Source organism: Triticum urartu, chromosome 3A (genome assembly GCF_056163025.1).
Source record: "Triticum urartu cultivar PI428250 chromosome 3A, HENAU_Tu73, whole genome shotgun sequence".
Lineage (NCBI taxonomy): Eukaryota > Viridiplantae > Streptophyta > Magnoliopsida > Poales > Poaceae > Triticum > Triticum urartu.
Genome location: NC_141875.1, coordinates 595,269,720 through 595,288,387, shown reverse-complemented (window position 1 = coordinate 595,288,387; position 18,668 = coordinate 595,269,720).

The following is an 18,668-nucleotide window of genomic DNA, read 5'->3' as shown; positions in this document are numbered from 1 at the left end:
TTGAACCGAGTGTGGCTACACCCGGTCCTTGCGAAGGTTAAAACAGCACCAACTTGACAAACTATCGTTGTGGTTTTTGATGCGTAGGTAAGATTGGTTCTTTCTAAGCCCGTAGCAGCCACGTAAAACTTGCAACAAACAAAGTAGAGGACGTCTAACTTGTTTTTGCAGGGCATGTTGTGATGTGATATGGTCAAGGCATGATGCTAAATTTTATTGTATGAGATGATCATGTTTTGTAACCAAGTTATCGGCAACTGGCAGGAGCCATATGGTTGTCGCTTTATTGTATGCAATGCAATCGCCATGTAATGCTTTACTCTATCACTAAGCGGTAGCGATAGTCGTAGAAGCATAAGATTGGCGAAATGACAACGATGCTACGATGGAGATCAAGGTGCCGCGCCGGTGACGATGGTGATCATGACGATGCTTCGGAGATGGAGATCACAAGCACAAGATGATGATGGCCATATCATATCACTTATATTGATTGCATGTGATGTTTATCTTTTATGCATCTTATCTTGCTTTGATTGACGATAGCATTATAAGATGATCTCTCACTAAATTTTAAGATAAAAGTGTTCTCCCTGAGTATGCACCATTGCCAAAGTTCGTCGTGCCCAGACACCACGTGATGATTGGGTGTGATAAGCTCTACGTCCATCTACAACGGGTGCAAGCCAGTTTTGCACACGCAGAATACTCAGGTTAAACTTGACGAGCCTAGCATATGCAGATATGGCCTCCGAACACTGAGACCAAAAGGTCGAGCGTGAATCATATAGTAGATATGATCAACATAGTGATGTTCACCATTGAAAACTACTCCATTTCACGTGATGATCGGTTATGGTTTAGTTGATTTGGATCATGTGATCACTTAGAAGATTAGAGGGATGTCTTTCTAAGTGGGAGTTCTTAAGTAATATGATTAATTGAACTTAAATTTATCATGAACTTAGTACCTGATAGTATCTTGCTTGTTTATGTTTGATTGTAGATAGATGGCCCGTGTTGTTGTTCCGTTGAATTTTAATGCGTTCCTTGAGAAAGCAAAGTTGAAAGATGATTGTAGCAATTATACGGACTGGGTCCGTAACTTGAGGATTATCCTCATTGCTGCATAGAAGAATTATGTCCTAGAAGCACCGCTGGGTGCCAGGCCTGCTGCTGATGCAACTGACGACGTTAAGAACATCTGGCAGAGCAAAGCTGATGACTACTCGATAGTTCAATGTGCCATGCTTTACGGCTTAGAACCGGGTCTTCAACGGCATTTTGAACGTCATTGAGCATATGAGATGTTCTAGGAGTTGAAGCTAATATTTCAAGCAAATGCCCGGATTGAGAGATATGAAGTCTCCAATAAGTTCTATAGCTGCAAGATGGAGGAGAACAGTTCTGTCAGTGAGCATATACTCAAAATGTCTGGGTATAATAATCACTTGATTCAACTGGGAGTTAATCTTCCAGATGATTGCGTCATTGACAGAATTCTCCAATCATTTCCACCTAGCTAGATGAGCTTCGTGATGAACTATAATATGCAAGGGATGGATAAGACAATTCCCGAGCTCTTCGCAATGCTAAAAGCTGCGGAGGTAGAAATCAAGAAGGAGCATCAAGTGTTGATGGTCAGCAAGACCACTAGTTTCAAGAAAAAGGGCAAGGGGAAGAAGAAGGGGAACTTCAAGAAGAACAGCAAGCAAGTTGCTGCTCAGGAGAAGAAACCCAAGTCTGGACCTAAGCCTGAAACTGAGTGTTTCTACTGCAAGCAGACTGGTCACTGGAAGCGGAACTGCCCCAAGTATTTGGCGGATAAGAAGGATGGCAAGGTGAACAAAGGTATATGTGATATACATGTTATTGATGTGTACCTTACTAGAGCTCGCAGTAGCACCTGGGTATTTGATACTGGTTATGTTGCTAATATTTGCAACTCGAAACAGGGACTATGGATTAAGCGAACACTGGCGAAGGACGAGGTGACGATGCATGTGGGAAATGGTTCCAAAGTCGATGTGATCGCGGTCGGCACGCTACCTCTACATCTACCATCGGGATTAGTATTAGACCTAAATAATTGTTATTTGGTGCCAGCGTTGAGCATGAACATTATATCTGGATCTTGTTTAATGTGAGACGGTTATTCATTTAAATCAGAGAATAATGGTTGTTCTATTTATATGAGTAATATCTTTTATGGTCATGCACCCTTGAAGAGTGGTCTATTTTTGATGAATCTCGATAGTAGTGATACACATATTCATAATGTTGAAGCCAAAAGATGCAGAGTTGATAATGATAGTGCAACTTATTTGTGGCACTGCCGTTTAGGTCATATCGGTGTAAAGCGCATGAAGAAACTCCATACTGATGGACTTTTGGAACCACTTGATTATGAATCACTTGGTACTTGCGAACCGTGCCTCATGGGCAAGATGACTAAAACGCCGTTCTCCGGTACTATGGAAAGAGCAACAGATTTGTTGGAAATCATACATACAGATGTATGTGGTCCAATGAATGTTGAAGCTCGTGGCGGATATCGTTATTTTCTCACCTTCACAAATGATTTAAGCAGATATGGGTATATCTACTTAATGAAACATAAGTTTGAAACATTTGAAAAGTTCAAAGAATTTCAGAGTGAAGTTGAAAATCATCGTAACAAGAAAATAAAGTTTCTACGATTTGATCGTGGAGGAGAATATTTGAGTTACGAGTTTGGTTTACATTTGAAACAATGCGGAATAGTTTCGCAACTCACGCCACTCGGAACACCACAACATAATGGTGTGTCCGAACGTTGTAATCGTACTTTACTTGATATGGTGCGATCTATGATGTCTCTTACAGATTTACCGCTATCGTTTTGGGGTTATGCTTTAGAGACGACCGCATTCACGTTAAATAGGGCACCATCAAAATCCGTTGAGACGACGCCTTATGAACTATGGTTTGGCAAGAAACCAAAGTTGTCGTTTCTGAAAGTTTGGGGCTGCGATGCTTATGTGAAAAAGCTTCAACCTGATAAGCTCGAACCTAAATCAGAGAAATGTGTCTTCATAGGATACCCGAAGGAGATTGTTGGGTACACCTTCTATCACAGATCCGAAGGCAAGACATTTGTTGCTAAGAATGGATCCTTTCTAGAGAAGGACTTTCTCTCGAAAGAAGTGAGTGGGAGGAAAGTAGAACTTGATGAGGTAACTGTACCTGCTCCCTTATTGGAAAGTAGTACATCACAGAAACCAGTTTCTGTGACACCTACACCAATTAGTGAGGAAGCTAATAATGATGATCATGAAACTTCAGAACAAGTTACTACTGAACCTCCTAGATCAACCAGAGTAAGATCCGCACCAGAGTGGTACGGTAATACTGTTCTGGAAGTCATGCTACTAGATCATGATGAACCTACAAACTATGAAGAAGCAATGGTGAGCCTAGATTCCGCAAAATGGCTTGAAGCCAGGAAATCTGAGATGGGATCCATGTATGAGAACAAAGTGTGGACTTTGGTTGACTTGCCCGATGATCGGCAAGCAATTGAAAATAAATGGATCTTCAAGAAGAAGATTGACGCTGACGGTAATGTTTCTGTCTACAAAGCTCGACTTGTCGCAAAAGGTTTTCGACAAGTTCAAGGAATTGACTATGATGAGACCTTCTCACCCGTAGCGATGCTTAAGTCTGTCCGAATCATGTTAGCAATTGCCGCATTTTATGATTATGAAATTTGGCAGATGGATATCAAAACTGCATTCCTGAATGGATTTCTGGAAGAAGAGTTGTATATGATGCAGCCGGAAGGTTTTGTCGATCCAAAAGGAGCTAACAAAGTGTGCAAGCTCCAGCGATCCATTTATGGACTGGTGCAAGCATCTCGGAGTTGGAATAAATGCTTTGATAGTGTGATCAAAGCATTTGGTTTTGTACAGACTTTTGGAGAAGCCTGTATTTACAAGAAAGTGAGTGGGAGCTCTATAGCATTTCTGATATTATATGTGGATGACATATTGCTAAACGGAAAATGATATAGAATTTCAGGATAGCATAAAGGGATACTTGAATAAGAGTTTTTCAATGAAAGACCTCGGTGAAGCTGCTTACATATTGGGCATTAAGATCTATAGAGATAGATCAAGACGCTTAATTGGACTTTCACAAAGCACATACCTTGACAAAGTTTTGAAGAAGTTCAAAATGGATCAAGCAAAGAAAGGATTCTTGCCTGTGTTACAAGGTGTGAAGTTGAGTAAGACTCAACGCCCGACCACTGCAGAAGATAGAGAGAAAATGAAAGATGTTCCCTATGCTTCAGCCATAGGCTCTATCATGTATGCAATGTTGTGTACCAGACCTGATGTGTGCCTTGCTATAAGTGGTACCAAAGTAATCCAGGAGTGGATCACTGGACAGCGGTCAAGAACATCCTGAAATACTTGAAAAGGACTAAGGATATGTTTCTCGTATATGGAGGTGACAAAGAGCTCATCGTAAATGGTTACGTTGATGCAAGCTTTGACACTGATCCGGACGATTCTAAATCGCAAACCGGATACATATTTACATTAAACGGTGGAGCTGTCAGTTGGTGCAGTTCTAAACAAAGCGTCATGGCGGGATCTACATGTGAAGCGGAGTACATAGCTGCTTCGGAAGCAGCAAAAGAAGGAGTCTGGATGAAGGAGTTCATATCCGATCTAGGTGTCATACCTAGTTCATCGGGTCCAATGAAAATCTTTTGTGACAATACTGGTGCAATTGCCTTGGCAAAGTAATCCAGATTTCACAAGAGAACCAAGCACATCAAGAGACGCTTCAATTCCATCCGGGATCTAGTCCAGGTGGGAGACATAGAGATTTGCAAGATACATACGGATCTGAATGTAGCAGACCCATTGACTAAGCCTCTTCCACGAGCAAAACATGATTAGCACCAAGGCTCCAAGGGTATTAGAATCATTACTGTGTAATCTAGATTATTGACTCTAGTGCAAGTGGGAGACTGAAGGAAATATGCCCTAGAGGCAATGATAAATGTTTATTATTCATGCTAGAATTGTATTAACTGGAAACGTAATACTTGTGTGAATACATAGATAAACAAAGTGCCACTAGTATGCCTCTACTTGACTAGCTCGTTAATCGAAGATGGTTATGTTTCCTAACCATAGACATGAGTTGTCATTTGATTAATGGGATCACATCATTAGGAGAATGATGTTATTGACATGACCCATTCCATTAGCTTAGCACTCGATCGTTTAGTATGTTGCTATTGCTTTCTTCATGACTTATACATGTTCCTATGACTATGAGATTATGCAACTCCCGTTTACCGGAGGAACACTTTGTGTGCTACCAAACGTCACAACATAACTGGGTGATTATAAAGGTGCTCTACAGGTGTCTCCAAAGGTACATGTTGGGTTGGCGTATTTCGAGATTAGGATTTGTCGCTCCGATTCTCGGAGAGGTATCTCTGGGCCCTCTCGGTAATACACATCACTTAAGCCTTGCAAGCAATGCCACTAATAAGTTAGTTGCAAGATGATGTATTACGGAACGAGTAAAGAGACTTGCCGGTAACAAGATTGAACTAGGTATTGAGATACCGACGATCGAATCTCGGGCAAGTAACATACCGATGACAAAGGGAACAACGTATGTTGTTATGCGGTCTGACCGATAAAGATCTTCGTAGAATATGTAGGAGCCAATATGAGCATCCAGGTTCCGCTATTGGTTATTGACCGGAGACGTGTCTCGGTCATGTCTACATTGTTCTCGAACCCGTAGGGTCCGCACGCTTAACGTTACGATGACAGTTTCATTATGAGTTTATATATTTTGATGTACCGAAGGTTGTTCGGAGTCCCGGATGTGATCACGGACTTGACGAGGAGTCTCGAAATGGTCGAGACATAAAGATCAATATATTGGACGACTATATTTGGACACCAGAAAGGTTCCGGGTAAGATTGGGACAATACCGGATCACCGGGAGGTTATCGGAACCCCCCCGGGAGGTATATGGGCCTTATTGGGCCTTAGTGGAAAGGAGGGGAAAGGAGCAAGGGAGGGGGCGCCCCCCCCCCCAAGCCCAATCCGAATTGGGAGGGCCCCCCCCTTTCCTTCCTCCCTCCTTCCTCTTCCTTCCCTCTCCTACTCCTAATAGGAAAAAGGGGAGTCCTACTCCCGGTGGGAGTTGGACTCCCCCCCTTGGGCGCGCCACCCTCCTTGGCCGGCCCCCTCCTCCACTCCTTTATATACGGGGGCAGGGGGGCACCCCAGAGACACAACAATTGATCATTGATCTCTTAGCCGTGTGCGGTGCCCCCCTCCACCATAATCCTTGATAATATTGTAGCGGTGCTTAGGCGAAGCCCTGCGATGGTAGAACATCAAGATCGTCACCACGCCGTCGTGCTGACGGAACTCATCCCCGACACTTTGCTGGTTCGGATTCCGGGGATCGTCATTGAGCTGAATGTGTGCAAAAACTCGGAGGTGTCATAGTTTCGGTGCTTGATCGGTCGGGCCGTGAAGACGTACGACTACATCAACCGCGTTGTTATAACGCTTCCGCTTCCGGTCTACGAGGGTACGTACACAACACTCTCCCCTCTCATTGTTGTGCATCACCATGATCTTGCGTGTGCGTAGGAAATTTTTTGAAATTACTACTTCCCCAACAAACTATCCCTCAACATGCAACAAAGAGTCACTCCAAAGTCACTAGTAGCAAAGAATGAACGAAGAGATTATGGTAGGGTACGAAACCACCTCAAAGTTATTCTTTCCAATCAATCCGTTGGGCTATTCCTATAAGTGTCACAAACAACCCTAGAGTTCATACTAGAATAACACCTTAAGACACAAATCAACCAAAACCCTAATGTCACCTAGATACTCCAATGTCACCTCAAGTATCCGTGGGTATGATTATACGATATGCATCACACAATCTCAGATTCATCTATTCAACCAACACATAGAACCTCAAAGAGTGCCCCAAAGTTTCTACCGGAGAATCACGACGAAAACATGTGCCAACCCCTATGCATAGGTTCATGGGCGGAACCCGCAAGTTGATCACCAAAACATACATCAAGTGAATCACGTGATATCCCATTGTCACCACAGATATCCACTGCAAGACATACATCAAGTGTTCTCAAATCTTTAAAGACTCAATCCGATATGATAACTCCAAAGGGGAAACTCAATTCATTACAAGAGAGTAGAGGGGGAGGAGAAACATAAGATCCAACTATAATAGCAAAGCCCGTGATACATCAAGATCGTGCCAAATCAAGAACACGAGAGAGAGAGAGATCAAACACATAGCTACTGGTACATACCCTTAGCCCCAAGGGAGAACTACTCCCTCCTCCTCATGGAGAGCACCGGGATGATGAAGATGGCCACCGGGGAAGGATTGCCCCCTCCGGCAGGGTGCCGGAACGGGTCTAGATTGGTTTTCGGTGGCTACGGAGGCTTCTGGCGGCGGAACTCCCGATCTATTGTGCTCTCTGGTGTTTTTAGGGTATATGGAGATATATAGGCGGAAGAAGTACGTCAAGGGGGCCACGAGGGGCCCACGAGGGTGGAGGGTGCGCCCTAGGGGGGTGGGCGCGCCCCCCTACCTCGTGGCCTCCTCGAAGGTCCCCTGACATGCACTCCAAGTCTTCTAAGCTTCTTTCCTTCCAAAAATGAGTTCCGTGAAGTTTCAGGTCAATTGGAATCCGTTTGATTTTCCTTTTCTTCGAAACCCTAAAACAAGGTTAAAACAGAAACTGGCACTGGGCTCTGGGTTAATAGGTTAGTCCCAAAAATGATATAAAAGTGTATAATAAAGCCCATAAACATCCAAAACAGTAGATAATATAGCATGGAGCAATCAAAAATAATAGATACGTTGGAGACGTATCAGCATCCCCAAACTTAATTCCTGCTCGTCCTCGAGTAGGTAAATGATAAAAACAGAATTTTTGATGCGGAGTGCTACTTGGCATAATTTCAATGTAATTCTTCTTAATTGTGGCATGAATATTCAGATCCGAAAGATTCAAGACAAAAGTTCATATTGACATAAAAATGATAATACTTCAAGCATACTAACTAAGCAATTATGTCTTCTCAAAATAACATGGCCAAAGAAAGTTCATCCCTACAAAATCATATAGTTTAGTCATGCTCCATTTTCGTCACACAAGAATGATCTCATCATGCACAACCCCGATGACAAGCCAAGCAATTGTTTCATACTTTAGTAATCTCAAACATATAAACTTTCACGCAATACATGAGCGCGAGCCATGGATATAGCACTATGGGTGGAATAGAATATAATGAGGGGGGTTATGTCGAGAAGACAGAAAGGAGAAAGTCTCACATCAACGAGGCTAATCAATGGTCTATGGAGATGCCCATCGATTGATGTTAATGCAAGGAGTAGGGATTGCCATGCAACGGATGCACTAGAGCTATAAATGTATGAAAGCTCAACAAAAGAAACTAAGTGGGTGTGCATCCAACTTGCTTGCTCACGAAGACCTAGGGCACTTGAGGAGGCCCATTGTTGGAATATACAAGCCAAGTTCTATAATGAAAAATTCCCACTAGTATATGAAAGTGACAAAACAAGAGACTCTCTATCATGAAGATCATGGTGCTACTTTGAAGCACAAGTGTGGCAAAGGATAGTAGCATTGTCCCTTCTCTCTTTTTCTCTCATTTTTTTGGGCCTTCTCTTTTTTTATGGCCTTTCTCTTTTTTTGGGACTTCTCTTTTTTTATGGCCTTTCTTTTTTTATTCCTCACTTGGGACAATGCTCTAATAATGATGATCATCACACTTCTATTTATTTACAACTCAATGATTACAACTCGATACTAGAACAAAGATGACTCTATATGAATGCCTCCGGCGGTGTACCAGGATATGCAATGAACCAAGAGTGACATGTATGAAAGAATTATTAATGGTAGCTTTGCCACAAATACTATGTCAACTACATGATCATGCTAAGCAATATGACAATGATGAATGTGTCATGATGAATGGAATGATGGAAAGTTGCATGGCAATATATCTCAGAATGGCTATGGAAATGCCATAATAGGTAGGTATGGTGGCTGTTTTGAGGAAGATATAAGGAGGTTTATGTGTGACAGAGCGTATCATATCACAGGGTTTGGATGCACCGGCGAAGTTTGCACCAACTCTCAATGTGAGAAAGGGCAATGCACGGTACCGAAGAGGCTAGCAAGGATGGAAGGGTGAGAGTGCGTATAATCCATGGACTCAACATTAGTCATAAAGAACTCACATACTTATTGCAAAAATCTACAAGTCATCAAAAACCTCGGCACTACGCGCATGCTCCTAGGGGGATAGATTGGTAGGAAAAGACCATCGCTCGTCCCCGACCGCCACTCATAAGGAGGACAATCAAATAACACCTCATGTTTCAAATTTGTTACACAACGTTTACCATACGTGCATGCTACGGGACTTGCAAACTTCAACACAAGAATTTCTCAAATTCACAACTACTCAACTAGCACGACTTTGATATTATTACCCCCATATCTCAAAACAATCATCAAGCATCAAACTTCTCTTAGTATTCAACACACTCATAAGAAAGTTTTATTATTCTTGAATACCTAGCATATTAGGATTTTAAGCAAATTACCATGCTATTAAGACTCTCAAAATAATCTAAGTGAAGCATGAGAGTTCATCTATTTCTTCAAAATAAAACTACCACCATGCTCTAAAAGATATAAGTGAAGCTCTAGAGCGAATGACAAACTACTCCGAAAGATATAAGTGAAGATCAATGAGTAGTCGAATAATTATGCAACTATGTGAAGACTCTCTAAAATTTAATAATTTCAGATCTTGGTATTTTTATTTAAACAGCAAGAAAAACAAAATAAAATAACACTCTAAGAATGGCAAACATCATGTGAAGAAGCATAAACTTAGGATCAACCGAAACTAACCGATAGTTGTTGAAGAAGAAAGGTGGGATGCCAACCGGGGCATCCCCAAGCTTAGATGCTTGAGACTTCTTGAAATATTATCTTGGGGTGCCTTGGGCATCCCCCAGCTTGAGCTTTTGTGTCTCCTTAATTCCTCTCATATCAAGGTCTCCCTAAATCTCAAAAGCTTCATCCACACAAAACTCAACAAGGACTCGTGAGATAAGTTAGTATAAACCATTCCCAAAACCTTATCATACTCTACTGTAGCAAATCCCTAAAATTATTATTCAACATTTCATACTAAATTCCTCTGCATATTTAATAGTCCTATCCTCAAATAGAATCATTAAAGAAGCAAACATATGCAAACAATGCAAACATAACAGCAATCTGCCTAAACAGGACAGTCTGTAAAGAATGCAGCAACATCCATATTTCCCTAGCTCCAAAAATTATGAAAGAAAATTACCACAGTAGTAAATTTATCAGAGCTTGATATGCAAAAGGTTTCAACATTTTATCACATTCTGACTTTTCTAGGGAATTATTGCAATAGCGGTAAACTTTCTGTTTTCAAACAGCAACATGTGGACTTGTAACATAGGCATAGTAAAGGCTATCAATGCCACTTTTATTGAAATAAAAGATGCAAAACATTGTTCTAAATAACAGCAAGCAACTCTTAACAAAATAAAATTATGCTCCAAGCAAAACACATATCATGTGGCGAATAAAAATATAGCTCCAAGTAAAGTTACCGATGAACGAAGACGAAAGAGGGGATGCCTTCTGGGGCATCCCCAAGATTAGGCTCTTGGTTGTCCTTGAATATTACTTTGGGGTGCCTTCGGCATCCCCAATCTTAGGCTCTTGCCACTCCTTATTCCATAGTCCATCGAATCTTTACCCAAAACTTGAAAACTTCACAACAGAAAACTCGTAAGCTCCGTTAGTATAAGAAAATAAAACACCACTTCAAGGTACTATAATGAACTCATTCCTTATTTATATTGGTGTTAAACCTACTTTATTCCAACTTATCTATGGTTTACAAAATTATTTTACTAGCCATAGATTCATCAAAATAAGTAAACAACACATGAAAAACAGAATCTGTCAAAAACAGAACAGTCTGTAGTAATCTGGATCAAACATATACTTATGGAACTCATAAAATTCTGAAATAAATTTCTGGACGTGAGGAATTTATCTATTAACCATATGCAGAAAGAATTAACTAAATATCACTTTCCAAATAAAAATGGCAGCAATTCTCGTGAGCGCTAAAGTTTCTGTTTTTTACAGCATGATCAACAAGACTTTCCCCAAGTCTTCCCAAAGGTTCTACTTGGCACAAACACTAATTAAAAGCATAAAACCACATCTAAACACAGGCTAGATGAATTATTTATTACTAAACAGGAGCAAAAAGCAAGTGATAAAAATAAAGTTGGGTTGCCTCCCAACAAGCGCTATCGTTTAACGCCCCTAGCTAGACACGATGATTTCAATGATGCTCACATAAAAGATAAGAATTGTAACATAAAGAGAGCATCATGAAGAATATCACTAGCACATTTAAGTATAACCCACTTCCTATGCATAGGGATTTTGTGAGCAAACAACTTATGGGAACAAGAATCAACTTGCATAGGAAAGGAAAACATGCATAACTTCAAAACTTTAAGCACATAGAGAGGAAACTTGATATTATTGCAATTCCTACAGGCATATATTCCTCCCTCATAATAATTTGCAGTAGCATCATGAATGAATTCAACAATATAAAAAGAACCTAAAGCATTCTTTTCATGATCTACAAGCATAGAAAATTTACTACTCTCCACACAAGCAAAATTCTTCTCATGGATAATAGTGGGAGCAAACTCAACAAAATAACTATCATGTGATTGAAAATTAGGATCAAGATAACAAGTTTCATGGTTATCATTATTCTTTAAAGCATACGTGTCATCACAATAATCATCATAGATAGGAGGCATGCTTTCATCATAATAAATTTGCTCATCAAAACTTGGGGGACAAAAAATATCATCTTCATCAAACATAGCTTCCCCAAGCTTGTGGCTTTGCATATCATTAGCATCATGGATATTCAAGGAATTCATACTAACAACATTGCAATCATGCCCATCATTCAAATATTTAGTGCCAAACATTTTATAGCATTCTTCTTCTAACACTTTGGCACAATTTTCCTTTCCATCATACTCACGAAAGATATTAAAAAGATGAAGCGTATGAGGCAAACTTAATTCCATTTTTAGTTTTCTTTTATAAACTAAACTAGTGCTAAAACAAGAAACTAAAAGACTCGATTGCAAGATCTAAAGATATACCTTCAAGCGCTAACCTCCCCGGCAACGGCGCCAGAAAAGAGCTTGATGTCTACTACACAACCTTCTTCTTGTAGACGTTGTTGGGCCTCCAAGTGCAGAGGTTTGTAGGACAGTAGCAAATTTCCCTCAAGTGGATGACCTAAGGCTTATCAATCCGTAGGAGGCGTAGGATGAAGATGGTCTCTCTCAAACAACCCTGCAACCAAATAACAAAGAGTCTCTTGTGTCCCCAACACACCCAATACAATGGTAAATTGTATAGGTGCACTAGTCCGGCGAAGAGATGGTGATACAAGTGGAATATGGATAGTAGATAATAGTTTTTGTAATATGAAAATATAAAAACAGCAAGGTAACTAATGATAAAAGTGAGCGTAAACGGTATTGCAATGCTAGGAAATAAGGCCTAGGGTTCATACTTTCGCTAGTGCAAGTTCCCTCAACAATACTAACATAACTGGATCACATAACTATCCCTCAACATGCAACAAAGAGTCACTCCAAAGTCACTAATAGCGGAGAACGAACGAAGAGATTATGGTAGGGTACGAAACCACCTCAAAGTTATTCTTTCCAATCAAACCGTTGGGCTATTCCTATAAGTGTCACAAACAGCCCTAGAGTTCGTACTAGAATAACACCTTAAGACACAAATCAACCAAAACCCTAATGTCACCTAGATACTCCAATGTCACCTCAAGTATCCGCGGCTATGATTATACGATATGCATCACACAATCTCATATTCATCTATTCAACCAACACATAGAACCTCAAAGAGTGCCCCAAAGTTTCTACCGGAGAATCACGACGAAAACATGTGCCAACCCCTATGCATAGGTTCATGGGCGGAACCCGCAAGTTGATCACCAAAACATACATCAAGTGAATCACGTGATATCCCATTGTCACCACAGATATCCACTGCAAGACATACATCAAGTGTTCTCAAATCTTTAAAGACTCAATCCGATATGATAACTCCAAAGGGGAAACTCAATTCATTACAAGAGAGTAGAGGGGGAGGAGAAACATAAGATCTAACTATAATAGCAAAGCTCGCGATACATCAAGATCATGCCACATCAAGAACATGAGAGAGAGAGAGAGATCAAACACATAGCTACTGGTACATACCCTCAGCCCCGAGGGAGAACTAATCCCTCCTCGTCATGGAGAGCACCGGGATGATGAAGATGGCCACCGGGGAAGGATTGCCCCCTCCGGCAGGGTGCCGGAACGGGTCTAGATTGGTTTTCGGTGGCTACGGAGGCTTCTGGTGGCGGAACTCCCGATTTATTGTGCTCTCCGATGTTTTAGGGTATATGGATATATATATATATAGGCGGAAGAAGTACGTCAGGGGGGCCACAAGGGGCCCATGAGGGTGGAGGGCGCGCCCTAGGGGGGTGGGCGCGCCCCCCTACCTTGTGGCCTCCTTGAAGGTCCCCTGACGTGCACTCCAAGTCTTCTGGGCTTCTTTCCTTCCAACAATGAGTTCCATGAAGTTTCAGGTCAATTGGACTCCATTTGATTTTCCTTTTTTTCGAAACCCTAAAACAAGGTAAAAACAGAAACTGGCACTGGGCTCTGGGTTAATAGGTTAGTCCCAAAAATGATATAAAAGTGTATAATAAAGCCCATAAACATCCAAAACAGTAGATAATATAGCATGGAGCAATCAAAAATTATAGATACGTTGGAGATGTATCAGCGCTCTGCGTCGAGTTGAGCCTCTGCCACCCGGTTCAAATCCAGGACGTCCGGTTCCACCTGCAGGAGGGCCTCGATGGCAGCGGCATCCGCGTGCTCCGCCTCAAGTTGAGCCTCCGCCGCCCGATTCACATCCATGACATCCGGTTCCGCCTGCAGGAGAACCTCAATGGCAGCGGCATGCGCGCGCTCCACGTCGAGTTGAGCCTCTGCCTCCCGGTCCTCCTTTAGTATCGCCAGGTTGAACCGCTGGTCCGCCTGCACCATGGGGGACTCAGACGCCGGCACGAAGTCGATGTCCATCGTCTCATACCCATCGGGGGCCTTCTGCGTCGCGACCTCCGCCATGAACATTGGATTGGCTTCCTCCTCCTCGTAGCTTGGCTCCAGAGAACTCAGGGATTGGCCCGCTGCAAAGCGAGCTTGGGAACGGAGGTCTGTGGCGCCGACCTCCGCCGCGATTTCTACGCGGCGCTCCGGCGTCAGCATCTTGTAGTACATGATCTTGCGGCATACCACGGCTTTCTGGCGAACTAGGGGATGTTTGATGCGGGCTAGGGGATCGAAAGGTGGGGGAAGGGGCTGGAGATTAGGTGTGGTTTTAGGGCAGTGGCTGGCGTAGGCCGAGCATCGAAGGTTCTGGTGTGAATAGTGGTTCCGGTGACGGCCGGTCAATCGGTTTTGATTGTACATCGCTCTTGTCGCGTTCGCGTTGCAGCCCGGCACGCTGGACCCTCCACGTCGCTCACCAAATGGAACGCACTTTGTCTTGCGTTTTCGCTCGCTTGTGGGACCACAGTTGAGAGCAAACCGACGTCCCTCCCCCTCCCCCGCCCGCGTCATTTATACTACCACTCCCTCCGTTTTATGCGGAGTAAATAAAAACAGAGGGAGTATACTACGGATGAGGATCCCCTGATGTGGTCGAACCCATTGAGTAACTGACATGCGAGGCCTAGCAAGCATGGGGTCCGCCAGTAAGTGACCGAAAGGGAGGGTAAGGCAGGGATACCTATGTCAGAGGATCCACTTCCACTACTACTCCCTCCTTCCATTTACTATAGAGGGCCTAATGCATTTTTCGAGGCTAACTTTGACTAAATGTTAGAGTAATAATATATGAGATGCAACTTACACAAAGCATACGGTCAAATTTGTATGTGAAAGGAGCTTCCAATGATATAAGTAGAGATACTTTGACTACACATAAAACTTATATGTAAACTAGAAAGGATAGGAGGGAGTATATTGTACATTCAAAAACGAAACGAACATTGAATACCCTTTATATATGATTTGCGGATGCTATGATCACCGGTTCAAAATTTTCAATCCGCCTTAGGTATCACACATGCCCCCACTCGTTCTCTCTCGATTTCATCTCGGGGTCCAGAGATCGATTGAAAGAGGACTAGGGTGGGTACAATCCGTTCGTTTCGCTTATGAACGTACAATATACTCCCTCTGATCCCCACAGACCCCCACGGGTCATTTCTATCATAGAAACAGACCAAACCTTTATCTCCTTGCACGACACGCAATTGATCTCTGAACATCAATCAATCTCGTCAACATGTGTCGGGGCATGAACCGAATGGGATGTCAAAACTAAGACGCGAAGCGACACACAGTGGAGGCAAAGTGAAACTTTAAATGAACCATTTGTTTGTATGCATGTCGGACAAATTACAAAACATTGGAAATACAAGCATGGTCTAGGCCCACATGCGAATGATACTAGGCTGAATGTTCAAATGAGGCATGCGGGAGGATGGACTCGACCGGAGGGCGACATGATCGGTGGAGAAGTGGGTTGGAGAGGAATGAGAAATAAGCAAACGCCACATGATTATACTTGAATGGCTCAAATAAACAATAAGTTGTCTCGCTTGGCCTACATAGTGAAAGGCCTAATGTGCAACGCGGAGCACTGATGCTCAAATATGGCCGGGAAAATAGGGAAACCGACATGTGGGGCACACCTGTCGGGACGACGTAGCGCAGACTAGTCCAATGGAGGAGCTGGCCCACGACCTCCTCGCCACTGGCAACCATTCATGTGGGTCGTGGGGGCCAACAACATGGTGCAGCTCCAGCACCGCCTCTGGACACGGTGACCGCGGTGAGTGACACACTCATCGTCGCTAGACACGGTCGGTTTCAGTGTGTCGAGGGTGGCATTAGTGTTGTGGCACGACCAACAATATGTTTTGTTTGTGCCCAAGGTTGCCCCATCAAAGCATTGGGTAGCCAAAAGTTTGGTTGAGGTTTTGGTTGCCCATGATTTGGCCGACATTGGCAAGAAAAATGAACTAGAGTTGGCTAGAGTTCATTGGCATGCCAAAAAATGGCAACCATCCAAACAAACACCAATCTTTGGGTCATGACCAAAATTTTGGTAAGGTGCACTTTTGCCACAATCCAAACACACCCCAACACCCGGCCCATCGAGGATGCACGGGGCACCGGGACGCGTCTGCGGAGTGGTGTAGCACTACCAACTGCATCCTCAGGACCTGAGACCATGTCGGGTCGTCTTGCTTTTTCAACGACATGCGTCGATCGCATGTGAGCAAAGGGCATCTCCAATGTTGCCACGACCGCAGCTGACTACCCTGGTACACCAAAAACCCTCGTCCCTTGCACCATCGCGCGGTGCATTCCCAGCCGGCGCCAGCTGCCCGCATTCATGTCATCCGTCCGTATGCCGTCATTAAGAGGCTCGGTGCCCAAGGAACCAACTCCGGCGGCTTAATGACGCATCAGGATGCTTGGCCTCACTGGAATGCACTACTTAAAGCGGCAACGCCCAGCTAACCTCCACACCATAGCGCATCGTCCTCCTACCTGGCACCACATCCGCCATGACTGCAAGCGCAAACGCTCTGTGGGAGAGCTTGTCTTCGGGGATGAAGCTCGAGGTTGCCGCCCTCACTCAAGTCGCCTCTCGCGACGCAATAGCGGCATAGTCAGACGCGGACGCGATCGCACAAGTGGTGGCCCTGGCAGCCGACGACAGGAGCACCGTCAGCCACACGTCCTACTTGCTGCCTTCCAACATCCAGCACCGCCGAGGTCGGGGACTCCTCCGAGGATGAGTAGGGCATGGGAGGCGGCAGGGCATGGTGTGCCAACTGGCCGGTCCATATCACGTGTTCTACTCTTCCTCGCCGGAGACCGCACCTTCACTTCACGGGTCTTGAACCCCGCTCCCGTACATAGAGATCGCATATGGAGGACGTCGGTCGCCGCCATAGAATAGGTTTAGGGTCGGGTTTCTTTTATTTTTTTGTCCTATAAAAGTTCGAAATGTAATGAAAATCTACCGTGTTTGCATTAATCTCGGCCGGTGTATATGAACTTTCACAATAATATAGTATATTGTAGGAGTACTAGCAAGATGCCCGTGCGTTGCACGGAAGAACAAGACCTTGTGGGAGAAAAGGATGAACGGGGGAAGGCTTTATCTACAAATGTGGAGAGGAGTGCGGGTAAATTGTCATAGTTTCCTTCCTATCCGTTAGATATAGATCGGACGGCCTATATTGCAGGATGACAGGCACACCATCATCACCAACTCTGCTTTTTATTGAACTGAGACAAAGCTAACATGCAAAGAAAAATAAACACATAGGGTCTATACATACACAATTTATCTTAGGCACTCCAATAGTACATCCACTACACATTCACGCATTTCACATCTTTCTACATCTACGGGAACCTACGAAAGGGTTAACGTAAATTGCCTCTCTCTCTCCTCCCCTAATTTTCATGGTGGTGGGCCCCTCCCTCCCCCAATCTACAATCAACAGCTCACACATTTCACATTACGTTAATTACGTAACTGGGATTACGTAGGTGTAGCATTACTCGTCCTAAAAAACCCAACTACCGCCAACCTCCCAGCATATCGCGCGGGAAAAGACCCGGCCGCGTCGTTTTAGTCGGGATTACCGGATTACTAGTAGTAGTATCGATGGATCGCGTGAAGCAACAAGTTTTTTTAGGGGGCGAAGCACCTAGTTTAAAAGGAAAAAAGGCGGTACACTCACAGCACCCCTGTCGCGGTCGCATTGCACCCCACACACGTTCGGTCCTGCACACGGCTCACGCAAACGGAACGCGCTTTGGCTTGCCTCTTCGCTGACACGTGGGACTGCACTTGGAGAAACCAACCATGCGCCAAACTCCCCCTGCCCACCACGTGAAAATCCTCCCCCTGCCCACCACGTGAAAATCCTCCCCCCCCCCACCCAAAAATTCCCCCCAAATCCTAGATTCAACCGCCCTTCGGCCAACTAGCCAATAATATTCCCCAAACCCCCTCCCCCCGTCCCCCTCCACTCCATTCGCTCCGCCAAAGCCGCCCTCCCCGTCGCGCCGATACGTCGGCGCCGCGGTTCGTCGAGGGGGATGCACGGTGATCCTCTCGCTCCCACAGTACGCTCTCATAGACTGTCGTCCTCTAGCCGCGCCGCCACCGCTGGCGACGTTCTTGTGGAGGCGCACGGCGGTCAGCGCCGTCACTGCTGGCGACGTTCGTGTGGAGACGCACGACGGTCAGCTTCTCCCACGGTAT